The sequence below is a fragment of the Bos taurus genome, chromosome 5, assembly GCF_002263795.3.
Source record: "Bos taurus isolate L1 Dominette 01449 registration number 42190680 breed Hereford chromosome 5, ARS-UCD2.0, whole genome shotgun sequence".
Taxonomy (NCBI): domain Eukaryota; kingdom Metazoa; phylum Chordata; class Mammalia; order Artiodactyla; family Bovidae; genus Bos; species Bos taurus.
Window position 1 is genome coordinate 5,188,117 of NC_037332.1, and position 14,327 is coordinate 5,202,443.

Genomic DNA, 14,327 nt, shown 5'->3' on the forward strand with positions numbered 1-14,327 from the left:
GGCCCACCACAGCTCAGCAGCCTTAACACGAAGCTGATAATATTGCATATAAGAGAAAATAAATGACACCAGGTCCTTGGTGATACTGTTGTGTCCCTGGATCAGACCAATCCTGATATCCACATACTTCTGGATGCACTTCCAGTTCTGTGAGCCAGTCATTCTTTTTGGCTTAATTCAGTTTGAACTGGGTTTTCCAATATCAGTGACTGAATGCATTATAACCGAGACAACCTTCAATGTGATCAATGTAGGTTTCATTGAGAGGGGAACCTAGCAAAACATGTCAGAGAAACCAGAGAAGTAAACCAGAGAGGGCTGGAGTAGTAGCAGAAGTGCCTTTGAAGGAAATGTAGATATGGCAGATAGGAAAGAGAGAGAGCAGGCCTTTTCATCTACAAGGAAGGGGTGGCCGGCTGGGGAGCAACCAGCTAGGACCTGCTGAGTGTGACCCTGCCCTTTCCCTGTCTGACAGTTATGGAAAGGAATTCACTCATTTCCTGATGAGCAGAGGCTCTGCGCGTTGCATCAGCTTGCTGTGCCAGCCTGGCCGCTGCTCCTAATCAGATAGAGTAGCTAGAGGAAATGAATGCCAAGTTGTAAAAATAGAAAATGGGTAATGGAAAGTTCTCTCCAATGTGCACCTGAAGAAATAGAGAGGAGACAGACGTGAGAAGGCCAAACTGCTTGGGAATCCATGCATCAGGCGTAGATGATTACATAACCGCGAACAAACTTCTCTGGAAAATTCGCCTTGACTGCCAGATGGGATCTGGGGAGGTGGGGAGGTTAGATATTCCATAATCGGTTAAGAAAAATGTCTAGAATCCAAATCAATGTACATTAGAAACCAACCAAAATCAGAGCTCTGTAACACCCTCAGACTGGAGATACTACTCTTCCACAATTCAACAAATGGGAATTTGCCCCATACTCGCAATGGCTCCACTACTGTGAGTACATAGAAATACAGCTAATGGAATACAGGGGAAAGCAAAATGAATATATAACAAAGAACCTGGAACTTAGATGGTAAACTCCTCAGAAGCATGCCCTCCTCCAGCTTTCAAGAGGAAATAGGGAAAAGTATCTGAACTGTGCGACTCTAACATGCCAGCCAATCGGCAGGTTTTCCTGAAATAGTAGTTTATGATTACAGACAGTCTAGCACCACAGCCTCTGCTGACACTTTTCAGATGTTTTCCTTTTGATAAGTTTCTTTTGTTTCTTATTAAATTTACTGCTCTGGTCTCCTTTCCCCTTCTTCCAGGAGTTTGAAAATCCTCCTGCAAGCCTACATCAGAATCTGAGCCACATGCTATTCTTCCCTCTTGCCAAGAACCTGGAATGGGGCAAGAATTCATCCTTCTGTGTACCCCAGAAGACTCTCAGATATCTGGGGTCTGGGAGTTTCAAGGCCAAAGCCAGGCAGAGTTGAATGAACCTAGATTAGACACAGAGCCCCTTCAATCATGGAGGCTATTCCAGTAGCCAAGGAGCCTCTTTGCACATATGGGAAAGACAGGAAGTGTTTCTAGTCTACAAAATATAAAAATGGGGGATTATTATTGTTAACCTGGTTACTTTATGACCTGTCCTTTTCTAATAAGAATTTGGGGCAAACTTGTCATCAGAAGTTTGGGTTTCCCTGGTGGCTCAGCTGGTAAAGAATCCACCTGCAATGTGGGAGACCTGGGTTCAGTCCCAGGGTCTGGAAGATCCCCTAGAGAAGGGAATGGCTACCCACTCCAGTATTCTGGCCTGGAGATTTCCATGGCCTGTATAGTCCATGGGGTCGCAAAGAGTCAGACATGACTGAGTGACCTTCACTTCACTTTGTCATCAGATAACGTTTTCAAGGCTTCCCTGATAGCTCAGTTGGTAAAGAATCCACCTGCAATGCAGGAGACTCCAGTTCGATTCCTGGGTCAGGAAGATCCGCTGGAGAAAGGATAGGCTACCTACCCCAGTATTCTTGGGCTTCCCTTGTGGCTCAGCTGGTAAAGAATCTGCCGGCAATACGGGAGACCTGGGTTCGATCCCTGGGTCGGGAAGATCCCCTGGAGAAGGGAAAGGCTACCCACCCCAGTATTCTGGCCTGGAGAATTCCATGGACTATACCCCACAGGTATAGTCCGTGGGGTTGACTGTGCCACTTTCACTTTCAAACATTTCAAAGAATCTGTGCCTTAGGGAAGTAGTCTAGATGGTGAGTATGTGTGCTTAGTTGCTCAGTCGTGTCCAGCTCTTTCCAACTCCATAAACTATAGGGCTTCCCAGGTGGATCAGATGGTAAAGAATCTGCCTGCAGTGCAGAAGACCTGGATTCGATCCCTGGGTCTGGAAGATCCCCTGGAGAAGGGAATGGCTACCCACTACAGTATTCTTGCCCAGAGAGTCCCATGGAGAGAAGAATCTGGCAGCTACAGTCCATGGGGTTGCAAAGAGTTGGACACAGCTGAGTGACTAACACTTTCACTTTCGGACTGTAGACCCTGAAGTTGGACAGAAATGGGTACACATCCAAATTCACTCAACAACCAGCTCTGTGACTTTTGGCAAGTGACTTCATCTCTCTGGCCCTTGTTTCCCATTGCCATAAGAAGGGGCTCTTGCTACTTGTATTTGGGCATGTGGCATGGATTAGAAACAATTTATAAGACATAGCACAGTGGCTGGTACAGAGTAGACAGTTAATACATCATATGTATTATTATTTTCAAGGTAAACTAGTTGAAATACTTGGGATTACATGAACCTAAAAGATTTTTCCCCCCATAGAAAATTTCTGTGAATCAAATTATGAATCAAGGACAATATATTTAAATAAATCCTGTTCCAGATTGAAAATAAATTCTAAAAACTTCCCTCAAAAGAGAAACAGTCAAGATTCCCATTAAGACAAATTCAGTAACCACAAAAAGCATACAGAGCTAGACAAAAGAAGACAGGACCATTCTTTTCATGAGTGTGTGACTCATTTTCAACTCAACAATGGCATATAGGAAACAAATGCTCACTTACCCACAAGGCTGCCCAGAGCATACAGGAATACAGACTATACCCCACTCATTTTTTGCATATTCAGGAAAATGTTACATCCTTCCTTACTGGACTCAGTCCCATTTTTGCAGGTGTAACTTGCATAAGCAACTCTGAAAGAAAGTGTCACATGAGAGTTCATTCAAAGCCCATTAAAATGGCACATCCACTTGGATTTCTCTTTAACCTTTGGGCTGCAGGACTGCCTCTGAACCATGCTTTAGAAGCAAGGGCATGATATTTTAAATATATCTGAAAAAAAAAATCAGGTGTGTTTTTCAAGAAGCCTTTCCCTCAGTGGCTTTAGCTTTTGCAAGTAGCCCAGAAGTAGCTGAGAAACTGAGGCTCTCTAGCTTTGCAGCCTGGTAGATATAATTTTCTTACTGCAAATAGGGAGATAACATACACAATGTATCAGACAGTTGTCCCCGTTATCAAGCAGGTGTCTCATTTCACTAACAAGTGTGCAGACAAACGTATATTGTGCAAATGCAAGGAAATAACTAGCCTGTGTCTGAAACTTGAGCCTCCCCATTCTTTAGCGCGTAGCATGACTCAGACAATAGGGATCCGTGGTACCAGCATTAGCCTTTCTCTCCAGACTCCTGTAAGACCCTGGCACATGAGAGTGGATACGTTTCAGTGTATGAATACTTTTGATTGAAGACAGATGATTACTGTGGAGGAATTGTCATGATAATAGATGTCTCATTAAAAATAAAAAGGTTTCTGAATAGAATAAAAACATTCAAAATGGACACCCATATTTTGGCCCTAGAGTAGAGTGCTAGTAAATTGTTATCAACAAATAAACACAAAGAAGAAGACATGTTTTCTGTGGATTTTGATGCCTTTCTAGAGAGACAACCTCAATCTCAGTGCATCCTTTTGAGATGAGAATATGTAGACATAGTTATGATAATCCACCATGGTCATAAAATTAAGAGCGGATTCAGGAACTCTCTTCTTGTCCCTTCATGCATTTCCTCTCTACTTTTTGGGAGAAAAAAACAAAACAAAACATTCCTGTCTTCCTGCTGTTTCTACCAATGAAATACTTACAGTCTGATGTTCTCTTTAGTCATCATTGAACAGAGCTGCAATCTTTTCATCATTTCTCAGAAGTCATTTTCTCCCTCTGCTTAATCACATCATTTACTTCTGACTCCACTACTCCACCCAATGTGCTCACATCTCTTAGACATAAGATTCCAAAAATGGAAGCTAGCTCTCCAAGGAAGCAGAGGGCATCATGGCAATATGGAGCCCCTTGATAATAGAACATGTCCTCACATGTGACTTGGCTGTTGTGGGATTCTTTGAAAGTGAAAGTGTTAATTGCTCGGTTATGTCTGACTCTTTTGCTACCCCATGGACTGTAGCCTGCCAGGCTCCTCTGTCCATGGGATTCTCCAGGCAGGAATAGTGGAGTAGGTTGCCTTTCCCTTCTCCAGGGGATCTTCCTGACCCAGGGATCAAACCTGGATTTCTTATATTTCGGGCAGATTCTTTAAGGTCTGAGCCAGCAGGGAAGCCCATTCTTCACCTCTCGCCTTACAGGCAAATTGCAGTTTTGGGCCTTCAGTTGTGCCATCCTTGATCCTTGAGCTCCATGAGCTGTGCTACTGCATAGAAGAAAGCACACTGCTTTTGATACCTGGGTGTACATCTTGGCTTCCTAATTTGCTACCCACATGACCTGAGGCAAGTGATTTAGCCTCTCTAAATCCCACTTTCTTTGTCAGAAATAGCTTTGGGGAATACTAGCTACATTATAGGACTCTGGTGAGAAACAATATGTCTGTGGCCTGTATAAAGTATGCAGAGGTCTATGAATACACCTCAGGTGTGCACAACATTCCCAACCTCTTCCTAGATCCAAGAGTTAAATCAGTTCTTACCAAAATCAATTTACCAGATATTTTTGTCCACTCTTCCTCCATTTTTTTCTGAACTCATCCACTTCTCTCCAGTGATCTGAGTCACAGCTGGGTCGGCTGCCACCTGATCTGAACCAGAATGATTTCTCACCAGGACAGGGTAAGAGCCTGCCCCTGACTCATCTCCCTGCTTTCATTTTTGCCCCTTGAAATCCGTTCTCTATACAGTACTGATGTTATTTTTTAAAAAGATGAAATAGATCAGTCTGCTTTGCTTAAAACTCCACCTGGGTTTCCCATTACACTTAGAAAAAATCCAAACTCCTCTGCATGGCCTATAGGACCTCATGCGATCTACTCCTGCCTTCTCTGAAGTTACCCCTCTCCACTCTTCCATGGGTCACTCTGCTTTTAGCCACATAAGTTTTTTTTTATGTTTCTGGAACTCACTAAGCTTAGCCTGATCCTGGGACCTTTGCCCTTGCCATTTCTTGAGACTTGAATGTTCTTTCCCCCAGAGCCTCAGATCTTCACATGGCTGGTTCCTTCTCATCATTCAGATCTAAGGCCAGACCTCACCAGCAGGCAGGCACCCTCTGGTCAAATCTCATCATCTTCTCCTGCCCCACCCCAACCAGACGCCAACCAGTCACTCTCTAGCACATTACTTTGTCTTATTTTCTTCATAGCACTTATCACCATCTGAAATTACCACACTTATATGTTTACTTATAGAATGTCTGTCTCCCCCAGCAGAATGTTAACCCCATGAAAGAAGGACCCTTGTCTACCTTGCTTATCTCTGTATTGTCATCTTCTAAAATAGGGTCTGACAGGAAGTAGGCTCTCAATAAGTATTTGCCAAATGAATGAGTATTTTTAAGCCTGTCCCAGAAGAACTGATCTCTGCCATACTTTCCATAAACATGAAATCATGAAACAAGAAAACGAAGTCACAACAATTTAATATCTAGGTCCTAAATGTTACAAGGCTGGAAAATTCTGGACCATTATAAAGTGGTCAGAACACAGAGCATATTTTAATCTAGCTGGGTATTCCTATCTATGTGACCTTGGACATGTTAGTTAACATATTCTTAATAAAACTGATTTCCTCGTTTTAAAAAAAAGGATAATAACACATACATTAGAGGGTTTTGTGAGGATTAAATGAGCTAAGCCTTTAGCCCAGTTCCTGGAACATTGTGCAAACTTAATAAATGGAGGTTATTATTATGGTTATTGTTATTATGGCAATTAATTTTGGCACCATGCTTTACAAAGGACATTGACGAACTGGAGCTTATCCAGAAGAGAGCAAACAGTCTTGTGAAGGGCCTGGAAACTGCAACTTGTGAGGAACGATTGAAACTGCAGAGGATGTTTACATTGGAAAAGACAAATTTTAAGAGGAACATGATAGTTTTTTTAAAAAACACTGAAAAGAACTGTCTCATGAAAGTGAGATTAGATTTCTCCAATGCTGATCTAGAAGATACAATTAGAGCCAAGGAATACAAGTTAAATCTTGACCTCTTTATGGTCTAATAACCAAACTGTCCAAATCAAAGTCAGATTGTATTCTGTGTGTAAAAGTAAAAAATTAAGGCAAGGTTATACACATTTTGGTTAAGGAAGTTATACAGAATATGAAGATATTTATAATTGCCAAAATGGAGGTTTTGTGTCAATATGAAAAATATCTGTGGCATGTCAGTTGCAAAAAGGAGACTATGAAATATATGCATATATATTATTGTGCTTCCAACTCTTTACGGATGAGAGAAGAGCATAAAAGTACAAACACACATTAAAGTGAAATCTTTTGCTTCATGAAGTAGTGTTTCCTGCCACTTCAAATGTTGAAGCAGAGGCCAGACAACCTCTTAGAAGGAATGGCTTCAAGAGATGATATGTCAGGGGATGGGGTGGGCAGGGAAAACGCTGAAGAGATTTGGAAGCTCTATGGGTCAATGATCCTCTAATTATATTGCTGAGTTGTGGTAATGTAAGACAGTGCTTCTTTTTAAGAAGTAAGGAGGACATTAGGTCACACAAATCTCTTCATTTCCTCCCCATTAAAAGAGGAGAAAAAAGAGTCCAATCCCAAGAGATCCAAAGCGCTTGGCTCGGTCATCTCTGGGACACGGCAGAAAGCGTTTCTCACCACTATTTCTTCTGCCCCAGCAAAAGCCTGTCAACCTCCCTGAATCTCATCTTCTGGATCCTTCCCTAAAAAGGAGGAAGTTTCAACCTTTCTAGTTCTGAAAGTCTGTGATTCATCTTATTTTAATAAACATGAACTTGGCCAAGAATCAGAAACCACCTGAACTCTGTACATAAGGAAAGCGGACTGAGAGTCAGACAGGAGAGGCCACTTTTCATTCAAAAGCAAGGGAAGCGAAACAAACGCGAGCAGCGTAGGACCGTGAGGTCCTCCGTCGGCCACAGGAAGGAGGGGCGCTAGTTAGAACTCTTAGCCGCGAGTCCCAGAAATCCAACTGATAGTCTGACCCTTGACGCTCCAAAAGGAACACCTATCGGGGGTAAGCGGGGATGATACGTGACACGCGGTGAGAGAATAGAGCCTGGACTCAGAAGAAAAGCTCAGGGGGGCCCTCCCGCATGTTGGCGCCTTCATGCACTTCGGCCTCAGTTCATTCTCTGCTCTGCTCATGTGGGCAAAAGGCAGCCATCCCACTTCCCACGTTTCTCTCTTTGCTATTTAACAGAAACCATACTGCGTAAAAGCTAAGATCATGGGCTCCAGGACCGGACAGAAATGAACCTAAATCCTAATTCTGCCATTTAGGCTTGTGTGACACTGGACAAGTCACTTCACCTCTCTGACCTCAGTTTCTTCCAAAAAAGCACTTACCTCATAAAGTCATTGAAAAATTTAACCAAGAAAACATATTTAAATATCAATACCTTGCATGTGAATCCTCAATAAATATTAGCTTATATTGCTGTTATTATTATTAAAGAAACCAACTCTGAGTGGGTCTCAGTCACAAATCCAGATTTCTAGGAAGGAGACTCTGAATGAGCCAACTTGGGTCAGGGGCTCACCTTTACTCCATCAGTCACAGCCAGAAGGGAGGGTCCCCAGGGACAGAGATGCTACCAAGAGACACATTCCTGTGGAAGGGCAGGGAGACCAGGAGCCACAGAACTGGAGAAAAGTTGGCAGAAACCAGACAGAAGAGGTATGAGGGGAAAAGTCAGGGCCCCTCCTGCCCAGAGGGCCGCTGCATGCCAAGGTCAAGCCATAAAAGGAGAAACGTGTTGCAAGTTTTTCAGCTGCAGCCTAAAGAAATCTCAGGCTGATCTTTGGAACATATGCTACTGCTTACTAAATTCAACTGGTTAGCTGAATTTAGCTAACCTTTCGGACTTTGAAATCAATTGTTTACTTTAAAAAAAAATCACTTTAGCTTGTTTGGGATGTTCTTTTATTCTCTCTGACCTTTAGTTTTAAATTTTCTTTTAATTGTTCTTAGTTCATAGTTTGCTTGCTGCCTTCCCCTTTCTTTTATCTTATTGTATGTTCTTTTTTTTTTTGCAGTGGGTGTGGGTGGGTGTTGTAGACAATAGATCAATAATTTAATCTGGTTTCCAATATCATTTAATCTTTACTGAACTTCCCAATCTTATTTTTATTCTTTTCATTACTAATTTTTAACCTTTTTGTTCTCTATAACTTCTAGTTCTCTGGAATACTGCCAGAATAAAATGTAGATGTAGGAGTTCACCCAGGAAGATGGCTCTTTATCCCTAAGAAATGGATGCATCTTTGTTTCCACTTCAGCCCCTGAAGCTGATCTTTATACGAATCTTAAGCCACTCAGAGTAATTCACCATTATTGGTTCCTCTGCTGAGGGTTTTGCCTCCAGCTTTTCTCACCATGCTTTATTCCATTCTCCCAGGAGAAAGTACCTCCCATCAGCAGAGTAGGCAGTGAGCCCTAGTCCTCTGGAGAACAGAAAGCTTGCAGCTCTGCCAAAGAATTGGTGAAATAGAACACATTGTTCCAGATGAAGGAGGCTTTCTTGGCACTGGGAGGCTCCCGGACTTAGCCCCAGGACTGCTGCTCTTCTCTGACCACATCTAGTCCTGGCTTGACCTCTTAGATACCATCCATATGCTGATGACTCTCAAATCTGCTTCTTCAGAATGCAACCTCTCTTTCAAACTCCACAAAGCTAAACTCCCATTGGAAATCTCACTTTAAATGTTCAGTAGAACCTCAAACTTAGCATGTCCAAGATGAAACTATGAATTATCCCCCACCTTTGAACCAGTTCCTTCCAAAGTCTTTTCCATCTCAGACAATGGTGACACCATTCTTCTAGGCCAAAAATCTAAGGGCCATCTTTTACTACTCTTGTTCTTTGACAGCCCATATCAAACCAATCAGAAAATCCTGCTTGTTCTACTTCATTCAAATTTTCATCCTCTTTCACTGGGAGTAATGCAATAGCCTACTTGCTTACTGGTCTCTCTCCTTCCATCCTGCTTCCTAAATTCTACTCATTATATGACAGCTAGAGAGATCCTTTAGAAATACTAATATTTGACCATGTGAAGAGGAACTAAAAAGCCTCATGATGAAAGTGAAAGTAGAGAGTGAAAAAGTTGGCTTAAAGCTCAACATTCAGAAAACGAAGATCATGGCATCCGGTCCCACCACTTCATGGGGAAACATAGATAGGGAAACAGTGGAAACAGTGTCAGACTTTATTTTGGGGGGCTCCAAAATCACTGCAGATGGTGACTACAGCCATGAAATTAAAAGACGCTTACTCCTTGGAAGGAAAGTTATGACCAACCTAGATAGTATATTCAAAAGCAGAGACATTACATTGCCAACAAAGGTTCGTCTAGTCAAGGCCATGGTTTTTCCAGTGGTCATGTATGGATGTGAGAGTTGGACTGTGAAGAAAGCTGAGTGCCAAAGAATTGATGCTTTTGAACTGTGGTGTTGGAGAAGACTCTTGAGAGTCCCTTGGACTGCAAGGACATCCAACCAGTCCATTCTGAAGGAGATCAGCCCTGGGATTTCTTTGGAAGGAATGATGCTAAGGCTGAAACTCCAGTACTTTGGCCACCTCATGTGAAGAGTTGACTCATTGGAAAAGACTCTGATGCTGGGAGGGATTGGGGGCAGGAGGAAAAGGGGACGACAGAGGATGAGATGGCTGGATGGCATCACCGACTCGATGGACATGAGTCTGAGTGAACGCCGGGAGTTGATGATGGACAGGGAGGCCTGGCGTGCTGCGATTCATGGGGTCACAGAGAGTCAGACACGACTGAGCGACTGAACTGAACTGAACTGAGACCATAATATTCCACCGAGAACCCTGTCTTATTGAGGCTAAATGCCCTAGTCTTGACCATAAGGTACAGGATCATACGTGATCTGCTATACCACCTCTTAACACCCAAGCTACCTATCTAAATTTATCTCTTTCTGTTTCCTCTGGTTTATCCTATTCTAACTCTGCTGGCTTCCTTCCTGTTCCTCCCACAACAATCATGCTCCTACTACAAGGTTTTTGTAATTGCTCTTCCCTCCTTCTGCAACTCTTTTCTACCAAACATGCACATGTTTTAATCCCTCACTTCTTCCAGGTTTATACGTAAATATCACTCTATCATCCTGTATAAAATGGTACCCACCTTGTCATTCTATCTCCTTCCTCACTTTTTCTTCATAGTACGTGTCATCATCTGTCACAATTGGTTAATGTCTGTCTTTTTACTAAAATGCAAGCTCCATTTCTAGAAATGATATTCTTTTCCATTTACTAACTTATGTATCCCTAATGTCTAGAATATTGCCAGGCACTAGAGATGCTCAATAATTGTTTGAAAACTTCTTGAAAGATTCAATCAATGATTTAACAAATCCTGATATTATAATTCAAGCATCATTTTCAAACAGAGTACATATTAGGAGGGGGAATATCAGGAAGGGGGAAGAGAAAATTAAAAAGGAAAGCACCAACCATTGACTGAACTCCCTCTAGTACAGATGGGTCTAGATGGGTCTTCTGGGTTATTACTTTTAATCCTAAATTTTGTAAGATACATGTAACATTCATTCAGCTCTAATAGGTCCTCTGAAACTTATCTCCCATAGCTATTATCTTTTAGCTCAAGCTATAGTACTATAGACTTCCCTAGTGGCTCAGACTTTAAAGCGTCTGTCTACAATGCAGGAGACCCGGATTCGATCCCTGGGTTGGGAAGATCCCCTGGAGAAGGAAATGGCAATCCACTCCAGGACTATTGCCTGGAAAATCCCATGGACAGAGGAGCCTGGTAGGCTACAGCCCATGGGGTCGCAAAGGGTTGGACATGACTGAGCGACTTCACTTTAAATAATTCTTCTGATCCTGAATTCTTCCATTCTTTCCCTTGTCTATAGGAAACTAATTATGGCAGGCAAAGGTGAACTGACTATATTTATCCTGGTGAATTCAGAATAAAATGTAAGCCATAAAAGGGATACAAAGTATAATGGGTTGACAATGAAAGGAGAAGCCAAAGAAGACCTTAGTTAGAAGGTAGTATTTGACTTGGACCTCAAATATTGACACACTTTATAAACTCAGAAGTTTGATATAAGGCAACCTATAGTATAAGGAAGGACAAAGAACTCTTAAAGTGCCTAGTATACAAAACAATCTTTCAGTTAATGTGGTAGGCAACTTCTAAGATGACCCCTGGTACCCCCTATCTTCCAGTATTTAGGCCATTGTGCCATCCTCTCCACTTAAATGTGAATGGGACCAATGACTGTCTTCTAGCCAATAGAATAAGCAAAGGTCAGTGGGTGTCACTTTTGCAATTAGGTTACATGAGATTGTATCTTACTAGCAGATTCTCACTTTTGCCTTCTCGGTTCATATGCTTCCATGAAACAGGCTTTCATGCTGGAGGAACCCACATGGCAAAAAAGTGCAGGAGTCTCTAGCCAACAGACAGCAAGGACTTGAGGGTCTCAGTCCAACAGTATTTCCCAGTCAAGTTTTCAGATGAGGTGTCAGTTCTCACATAAAACATATAAACATATGAGACTTGCATTTTTCCCCAAATCCTTTTTGCAACAGATCTTTTCATTTTAATTCAAGTATTCATTGAATACATATTTATGAGGAGTCTTCTGTATGTAATTACTGTTATAGTTCCTACAGAGACTGGAAAGGTGAATCAGAGAAAGACTTTACCTTCAAGAAGTCTAGTGTGGGTAGGTAAGGTGTGCTCAAAAATAACTGTAAAACAAGGTGGAAAGTGCTAAGTCACTAAAGGTAACTGGAGAGATCTATCAAGGACTCCTGGTAGAGAAGAATTTGTGCTACATCTTAAATAGGGTTGGCATGCTGAAAAAGGCAATGAACGACATATAAGCAATTACATGGAGGTGAAGATTATGGGGCATGTATGACAGACAGCAAACAATTCCTCTTTGCTACAGAATAGGACACATTCAGGCTCTAGGGACATGCAGCTGAACAACATTGATGAAGTAGGCTGGGACCTCATTGTGAAGTTCCTTGAGCACTGAGTGAAGGGCTAAAAATTATTGCGTTTTTGGAACATTTATTCAAACTCCACTGCCAAGCACAATACAGTTCCAATATCCCTATGAAACTTTCCTCATTCCATAGTTAATACTTTTAAATATTGGGCCAAAAGTCAAAACTTCCTTGTATTTTATCATGTCCCAGTTCATTCAAGATTACTTATCCATTGAGTCTCTCTGAAGTGAATGGCTTGCTGAATTTGATGATGCTATTTGAAGACCTGAGTATCACTGAAATTGAAAAATTAACACCATCTATAAAGTGCCATATGCATTTTTACTATGCATGAATTGTTTTGGTCAATGTCTTCATTTGTTTCTAGTGTAAAAAAAACTCTTCTAACTCTTCCCCACTTACTTTAAGTATTCTCATTTATTCATCAGGGTTTGGAGACAGAATATATGGTTGCCAAATGTGCACTTATGTCTAATTTGTACACAATTTTTATTTGTAATTTAATCAAAGGCAGCTGAAATGATGTTGAAACAGCCAGTTTTCACTTGCGCATTTACCACATGCAATCACTTGGAAAATCCACCCCAGAACATCTTGAAATTAATCTTCATTGGTTGTTTCTGTTGTCCAGTCACTAAGTTGTGTCTGACTCTTTGTGACCCCATGAACTCCAGCATGCCAGGCTTAATCTTCACTGGAGGCTCTGCATGATCTTAATCTCTGCTAGCTACAAAATGCTTTGTAGAGGTTCCCAAGGTGTTTCAAAACCATTCTTCTCACCCAGCAGGACGTGGCTCATCTTTCATATATTATTTTTTGGGTTTCACTGGTGGCTCAGCAGTAAAGAATCCGCCTGTCAAGCAGGAGATGCAGGGTCAATCTCTGGGTCCGGAAGATCCCCTGGAGAAGGAAATGGAACCCACTCCAGTATTCTTGCTTGGGAAATCCCATGGACAGAGGAGCCTGACAGGCTACAGTCCACAGGTTGCGAAAGAGTCGTACACAACTTAGCGACTAAGCAACAACATCCATCCATCCTCAGGTTTTGTTTTAGAAGATAGCACACACCAATGTGTTCCTCTCATAGTAAAAGTTTCTTGCAAGTCTCTGCCATCACACACCAATATATATTTAACTGCTCCAAACAATACCTAACTATGTATTCCCCAGGCTTTAACAGTATCAACAAGTAGTGATTCAGATTCTGTCACAATTTCGTGTTGTAGCATGTGTAATCCTGTGGCAGCTACTTTCCAACGACCATATTACCATCCCCAAGTTTTCCCAGATGAGAATAGTTTACTGTTCAATGTCACGATTTTATTATTATTATTTTGATTGATGATGTTTAAGTCTTGAGAATTAATGGAGTTCAGCAGAGGCCACAATCTTAACCAGGGTTTGTAATTGATACTTGGGAGGCTGCAGCCTTTTCCTTCTTGAGAGGCCATGTAATTAGCCAGGGGTGCCTGTTTGTGTAAGGGAGGAGGGGAAGGGGGATTGAAAGGTTGGGGAGGAGTGGGAAGGGGGTGGGGAGGGGAGAAGGAGAAGGTCTGAAGTTCCCAGAGGGTTTAGAATTGCAGGACCCTTTCCATAGGAAAACACCTCCAAAGAAGCAAGAGAAGTAGAGTGCTTCTAGAAAGGAAAAGCTCTTCAAATTTAGTATTTGCAATTTAGTACAGTCATAATTCTCCAATTATTATTCAAAAGAGCTTAGTGGTTTACTCCTCTAAATATTGAGTATATAAAACATAAATTGATTCACTTAAAATTATTTTAAATTTCTAATACAGTTCATGTTGCTGTATGTTTAAATAGCAATTTCCTTGATTCTCTTAAAGTTACTTTAATATA